General features: G+C 24.8%; 1 protein-coding gene across 2 annotated transcripts in view; it reads right to left on the minus strand.

Moving 5' to 3' along the window:
* LOC122499922 (peroxisomal leader peptide-processing protease-like) overlaps positions 1–6433 on the minus strand; it is a 106529-nt gene extending 100096 nt beyond the window's left edge. Inside the window, exon 1 of one of the 2 annotated variants that reach the window (XM_043608511.1) lies at positions 5617–6433. The gene's annotated coding sequence lies outside the window, so the exon portion shown is untranslated. Of the gene's footprint in view, positions 1–4874; positions 5248–5616 lie in introns of those variants that run through there. The other variant, XM_043608510.1, reaches the window with a different exon arrangement.
* Between the last annotated feature and the right edge of the window lie 1547 nt (positions 6434–7980).

Genomic DNA, 7980 nt, shown 5'->3' on the forward strand with positions numbered 1-7980 from the left:
CACGCGGGGATAACGATCGAAAGTGAATGATACAACTATATATATGTATGTAACAAACGCTGATGACGTCCTTCAGTCAAACACCTTCAATCACTCGATCCATTTTAATTTTTTTTTTTTGTTTTACATTCCCATATAATATTATGGGAAAGTATTATTTAAATTATTAATTTTCAATGTTTTTTCTTTACACAATAATAATAATTATATGTGAATAGTACGAAAATTACACAATAATAATTATTATGTGAATAATACGAAAAAAAGAGAGAGAGAGAGAGAGAGAGAGAGAGAGAGAGAGAGAGAGAAGGGAATTTTGCATGCGTCTATCAGGATTTTCCTGTTTCATCATTACCGTAAACATTTTTTTTTTTAAGAACAATAACATTATTTTATTATCACAATAGCCATATCACTGTTGTTATTGTACTACAATACTATCATCGTAGTGCCTTTATTTTTGAGGCCAACGTCCGATATTTACGTATAGTATTTATTTATTTTTTCACGTCCTTAAGTTAAGCGAATCTAATAGTATTATATAAAGCGAACTTACAAATCATACGACGTGTTGGTAGAAAAGTTAACTTTTATTTTTAATAATTTAAAATTGTATATTTATTTTCAAAATATAAATAAAAATCCTATTTATTTTTAATAAATAAAACTTTTATTTATTTTAAATAAATAAAAAATAGCTTTATAATTTTAAGAAAACAACATTATTTTCACAATCAAAATTGATTTTTTTGTATTTTTTCTTTGCAGAAACATAAAATGGAAACTGAAACCACACACGTAAACCGATCTATTCAGTTTTTATAAATATAAAATTTTTCAAAATCTTGTTTTCAATTTTATACGTAAAGTGTGAATACATATAAGTTTGTAGAACGTTAAAAAGGAAGTATTTCTCAATGCAAAATTTTTAATCAATTAAAATAATCACAAAAGTTGATATTTTTGATCAAACAATTTCAATTTAAATCAAATTGTATTTAAATTAAAACTATTTCACTTGAATAAAAATTATTCGATTCAAAAATAGTTTATTTATTAAATACGATGAAAAAAAAATTGATTCAAATAAATAATTATTTGTCTATTAACAAATAAATATTTACTTGTATTAAATAATTTTTATTAACAAATTTATTATCAAAATGAATAAAATTAAAAAAATATTTTATAATAAAAATACATAAATACTTATTAAATGAAAAGAAAAATATTAATTAAATAAAAAAAGTTATCGAATAAAAATAAAAAATACTGATTAAATACAAATAGAAAAACAAAATATTTATATTTTCTTAAAATATTTTGATTTAATAAATAATTGAACAAAATTAAAATTCAAAAAATTGAACACAAATAGAATTACAAAATCTTTGTATTTTGTTTTGTTAATTTTTGTTCAGTAAATATTTTTCATTTTTAATTATTTAAATAAAGTTAAACTTAAAATTTATTTAATTAAACACGAAAAGAAATAAAATATTCATTCAAATATTACTTAAGTATTTTTAAAATTTTTTTAATAACATACAGTCATGTAAGTGATTATTTGAGAGAAATAAATTCTTTTTTTTCTTCATCTTATAGCAGCGCAATTTTATCCGCATCGGAAATAATTTCTTATAATAATTTTACAATTAAGTAACCAAGTAGATTTCCCAGGCGATTTGTGTGTGCGATTTCAATCTATTTTTATCTTTATGGATATTTCGCATAAAAGTGAAAGGTCCTAGGAAAAACACACGTCGTTCGTTTTGTAACTAAGCTTTCTTTGCACGTACCTACGTGAAATTATATTGACGATAAGATTTTAAAGTATTTATGTCGGCGCTGCATTAAAAACTATTATATATTATATTAAATATATATAAATATATAAATGTATATGAAAAATCAAAAGAAAACTGACTAATATATATATACGAAATTCCGATTTATTTGTCAATCACATCGCAGGTCGAATGGAAAGACAAAAAAATGGTCTCGAATTATCGTATATATTATACCTTATATATCACAAACACACAAACACAGTTTTTTTTTTTTTAATTAATTTTTACTGTTTTATGTTAAAAATTTATTCGCACAGAAAGGCTCCAAAAATTGTTTGCTAATATAGTCATCTTCCGGAAATTTTTAGAACAAAAAGGAAATTTTTTATGTTAAATCAAAGAAATTTCCTTTTGTTTCTCAGAATTGACGTTTTCTTTTAATTATAAATTTATAAATGAAAGGAGAAAAAATATTGTTATGTAGTGCGCGTGAATTGGGGCAGCTGTTTTATCAAAGAACTTTTACATTTGATTATATTTAATATAGAAAATCCGAACCATTCCAGAATCAGTATTCAATTTATTTATAATGCACATTTTTTTTTCTACTGTTTGTAGCCTTTCTTTTAAAAACTGCATTTTATTTATGAAAACGTGGCAACAGATTAAAGTACTTTAAATTTTTTATTTTCAAGTCGACTTCTTCAAATCTAGATGAAAATTGTCTGACAAAGAAATTAAGTAAATTAAATTTAACAATTAAAATTAAATTCAATTAAAATTAATTTATACTTTAATTCAAATTAAATTAAATTTAAATAAATTTAAATCAACTAAAAAAAATAGTTAAATAATTCAGAATATATTATGAATTATTTAATTTATTTAATTCATTTAATTAAATAATCTCTAATTTAATTTGAATAAAAAAAGAGTAAAATTTTATTAAGATTCGAAAATGTCGACTATTGTCAGAATGCATTTTTTTTATTCACAAAATATCGAATTTTTTTTACAGCTCAATTCTTTTTGTAATATTTATTTAGCGTACCTATTTTTTAAACCATTAATGCATTTTATTTCACGTCATTTTATTACTGCGTGTTTTGTTAAAGAAAACAGCTGAGAGAAAGAGAAGAAATTCGTCGTTAGTTTATTAATTAAATTTCTGCGCCTGTACTGAATTTTTTAAGAGTAAAAAAATCTCAAAATATTGTACTTCATTTTTTTTAATTTTTTTTTTTTTTGTTGGGTTATTAATTTATTGAATATTTATTTTTAAATACAATCGAAAGGGCAAGTGATCAATATTAGTAATTGTCAAAACAAAACAAAAAATACCAGTGCAATCGTAAAGTATTTTACGGAAATTATTGTAATAAAGAAAAGGAATTTTTTCCACGCAATTTCGATGTAATAACAATAGAATGGAATTAAATTATTCTATACGAGGACCAGTCTGTATTATTTATATTTAATTAATTCGTAACAGTGGGTACTGTGCAAGCATGAATGTTTTAATTACAATGAGCGATATCTCAAAACGATGGTGCTCCAAAGGGGAAAAGTATAGACTACATACATAGAGAATTTGAAAAGAAAATTTAAATAAATTTAAATAAATTTATTATTGTAATTATTATTAATTATTAATTAATTATTAATTAATTATTAATATTATTATCATTATGATTATTATTATTATAATTATTATTATTATTATTAAATTAAACAAAAGGTTTCGCTACTTTGTGAGTACCGTTACTGTGAGATTCTGTATATATACAATATATGTGTATCTAAGTGTGCATGGATGGATTTAGGCAATCGAGATGATTATTAAGTTACATTAAAGAAAAAAAAACATAAAAACTAAAAAAAAAAATGACGCGCATAGCGTCCTGCACGTGGCTTCTATTTATTTATAACAAAATGTCATTTTCATACGTTTTATTTATATGTACCTAATACAATATTAAATAATTAAAAAAAAAACAAGAAAACGCAAAAAAAATATGATTGTCGTGAAAAACAACACGGTACTGGGTATCGAAAATTAATGAAACGAACAAAGAAAAAAGAAATGTATTCTAACTTTGATAAAAAGAAGTATAAAATTATATTACACACAAAATGTAATGTATAATAATGCATATTACATGCATATCCATTGCGTGTATATGAATACATATGTATATATGCATATGTGTATAGATTAATGACAGATATTTAAATCTATATTTGTTTGCGTGAATAAACCGAGTGAATCAACAGAAAATTTTTATTATTTTTCTTCTCCTTCCCCCCACTCATGGTAAATTTTTAATAATTTCCTATTTTTGTTTTATTTCTCTCAAGACTAATTATTATTTATGTTTAAACCGATAAAGTTAAAAAAAGACAAATAAAATTTTTACAATAAATTAAATATTAATAAATACAATAGAAACGTTAAATAGAAAAACTTCTAATGGCGATTTTCATATGTTAATGAAGTCAAGGTTAAAATTTTAATTATTATGATACACTTAACTTTCATTTTTCCAAGTGTATAATAATTGAAATCTAGAGCAATAATTATCATAATTTTTTGTCTACACAAAGTTGATGAAATTCAATCTTGATCGCGAGGTCATTATTAGTAACCGGTACTAATAACTAGTTATTAATCTCCAGTTATTTAGCTTTAATTACACAGTTGAACACAAGATTATATCACGTCAATATATAATAAACATATTAAGAATGACATTTTATTATTTAATTTCAATAAAATTTAATTTTCTCCAAATCACTCAGCTCTAAAGAAAATATATGTTTTTGTCAAATTAAATTTATCAAGTATATTAAATTAATTAATTGAATCCAATAAATGCAAATTTATTATTAAATAAATTATTATATTATATTAATTATTTATACTACTTTTTATTTATAATACTTTTATTATATTATATTAATTATTTATTAAATTTATTAAATATAACAAAAGTAAAATAAATTTCAAATATTTTCTCTTTTTTGAATATTTTTTGATTGACAATTTGCTTAATATTGCTTACAAAATATTAAAATTCTACTTACAAATTTCAATCTTCAATTTATTTATTAAATCCAGAGAATTATTAATAGCGTATTAATCGTTCTAATCAGAAATTCAATTTTTTCAATATAATGCGGCAAATGGATGAAAATGAAATGCGCAGGCTTGGAATATTTAATCCTGTGATGATCTTGATATTTTTGTTATTGTAAAAAATGTGAGGTTAGAAATGCCATCACTCGAGATAAATATTATCTTTTTAATCTTGTGAAATATATAGGAAGAATATATTTTCTATTATATTCAAATCACTGTAATAAGGAATCTCACGATCTTTGAAGAATACTATTATCATTGCTAATATATTTATTTACAGAATAAATCACTTTGAATCCTTTGAATATTGTGCTCGCATCATCGATAAACTGACAATTTGCAAGCATAACAATGGATGGACAAGTATACTAATACTAGTGGCAACATCTGTCGACGATTTACCGAACAAAATCGAAACAGCTGACCAACTGAACAATTTAAACAAGAGAAAATAAAATGGAAAAGTTTTTTAAATTTTGGCTGCATTAAAAAAAATTTGCGCCTGAGAAAGAATTTTCGAATTTGTTGTTTTAATTATTAAATCGAAAAAAAGAGACAAATGTCACCAGACATATTTAAAAAGAAAAATGTTAAAATTTATCAATAAATAGTTGTAGAATTAATGAAATGTTACCTTGTTTACATATATATAGTACTCGAGAGAATAACAGGACCAACAGGACTCACCAATTATTTAATCAGGTTATTTTCTCCTTGATGTTTATCCGATAATTGATTTAGTAGTAATCCAATTCCCAGGCGCTGAAGATAAATTCTTGCACTAAGTATATTCCCATTCACTTATTTCTTCAAATAATAATTTCACTCACAAATATTTATTTGATTATGAGAACACTCGCGACTTTTGCAACACAAACACTGAATTTATCGATAATTTTCGCAACAATCGCAATTCGCAACAATGTACGACTTTGAGGTTAGGGTGCCACGAGCAAAAATCGATTGAAATTTTTCCGACTATTATTGTAAAATATTACTCACATCTTGTATATTTATCGATATTTATACAAATGAAACCCGATTTCTGGCAATATTTTCGATGATTCTACTTTACTGAAGAAACTAAAATCGACAATCACGCACGCTGCGTGGGGAAGACGACTCGCAAATATTTTCTTCTACTTGATTAATTTATCCCCCGGAATACTAAATTTACCACTAATTTTATCAACGGAACATCGAAAATAAAGAAATTATTACGATTTTCACGATTATAGCTCAAAAATACGGAGAAAATTTCTCCACACACACAGCGGCGCAGAGAACTTTGTACAGAGTGTGACGTGAACAAAATGGCCGACATTTCCCATGACCACCTCCCCTCCATCTTTCCGTATTTTGGCGCGTATTTTCGGAAGTAAAAAAATTACAAATTTTAATCCCATTAACGAATCGAATCTTATTTTTGAAAGATTATTTCAGAATTCAAGACGCGTTTGATAATTGGAAAATTCACTTTTAGAAATAAATGGAAAAGTCGCGTGAAAAAAATGTCCGACATTATTATTATACCACGAAACGAGGAAACAATTTTCACTTTCACACTTGGAATTTATTGTTGGAAAAATTGATTATTGTTAACATTTACAACCGACAATTACCGTTGCCGAAAGCTAATTTCACTAATTATAACGCGGCGACAACAAATTTTCTTTGTGCGTAACAAAATTTTCCCTATATGCAAATCAATCACTTTAATATTAACGAAAACGGCTTTTCTTTTTTCTTATTATCACACGAACTACACGATCCGAATTATTATTTTGTTCACTTTTTATTAGCCCGATAGCACAACGAATTTCTTTTTCATGAAAACTTTTCACAACAATGAACAGAAAGAATGGCGGGAAGTCGCTATGACCGGAACTAGAACTATGAACAACAAAGATAGGGGTAGATTCACATTCCCATGGTGTGTGAAAGCGCCCTCTGCGTTAAAGTGATTTTATGAACCAGCCTTTAGTAGCTTTAAGCCTCATACACACGCCCAACCCCCCACCCAGTTTATACTTTACAGTTTACAAAATGGCGATGTTGGAAGCAGAAAAAGTGACGCTTTGTTTACAAAATTATTCGACTTTTAATATGGTGTAAATCCTAATATTACCATAAATATGTAATGGTAATTAAGTTCCTTTCAATCTAAATAATGAATAAAATGTGAAAGTTTGCAGAGGAAAGATCAAAAATATTATTATTTATGGATAAAAAGATCAAATCGTCAATCATCTAATGACAATGTTGTCAAATTTATTTTTACTGCGATCGAGTACGATTTAACGTTGAATAGCAATATATTTGCATAATTGTGATAATATTTACATATGCAATTAGTTTTTGCATAAAATATTAATGACAGTTAAAAAAATATGGTATGTTTCTATTATAACATACCTAACCTCAAAAATGTACGCATGAGGACAAAAAAACCAAAACAAATTGAAAATAAGTTAACTAAAATTATACATAATCATGAAAAGTTATATTTGCAAACAATTTTCAAGAAATTTTTGTAATGAAATGCAATAATTGACAATTGAGGTAAATATTTAATTACTTTTAGCAAAATTATAAGTTTTATGTACATAAAAGTATGATTTTATTATTGTCGAATTTTTCTTTTTCAGCCTTCGTTGATTTTTATATTTAGAGAGAAGAATTTAACACTCCAAAGCAAGATAAGAAATTTGTGAAATTAAAATCACCCTCTATTCGTCGACAACTATAGTAACAAGAGAGAATGTTCAACATTTCAAAGGCGGAGGAAATTTTCAGATACTATTTGAACTCTGCCTTCTTGAAAACAAATCTTTTGTAAATATTCAACGTATTTCATTTTTCTAATTAATTCAATTGTTATTTCTTTAATTGTTTAAATTAATTTTCTCTTTTTCAGCACAAAAGGGTGCTTTTTTCGTTGACCACTACATACAAGGAGAATTGTTCAACATTTCAGAGCTGGAGGAGAAATTAAAAAATTTTTAAATCTGTTCGTGAAAAAAATCTTTTGTAAAGGACCAATTGTTAAAT

The sequence above is a fragment of the Leptopilina heterotoma genome, unplaced genomic scaffold (genome assembly GCF_015476425.1).
Source record: "Leptopilina heterotoma isolate Lh14 unplaced genomic scaffold, ASM1547642v1 Lhet_18, whole genome shotgun sequence".
Lineage (NCBI taxonomy): Eukaryota > Metazoa > Arthropoda > Insecta > Hymenoptera > Figitidae > Leptopilina > Leptopilina heterotoma.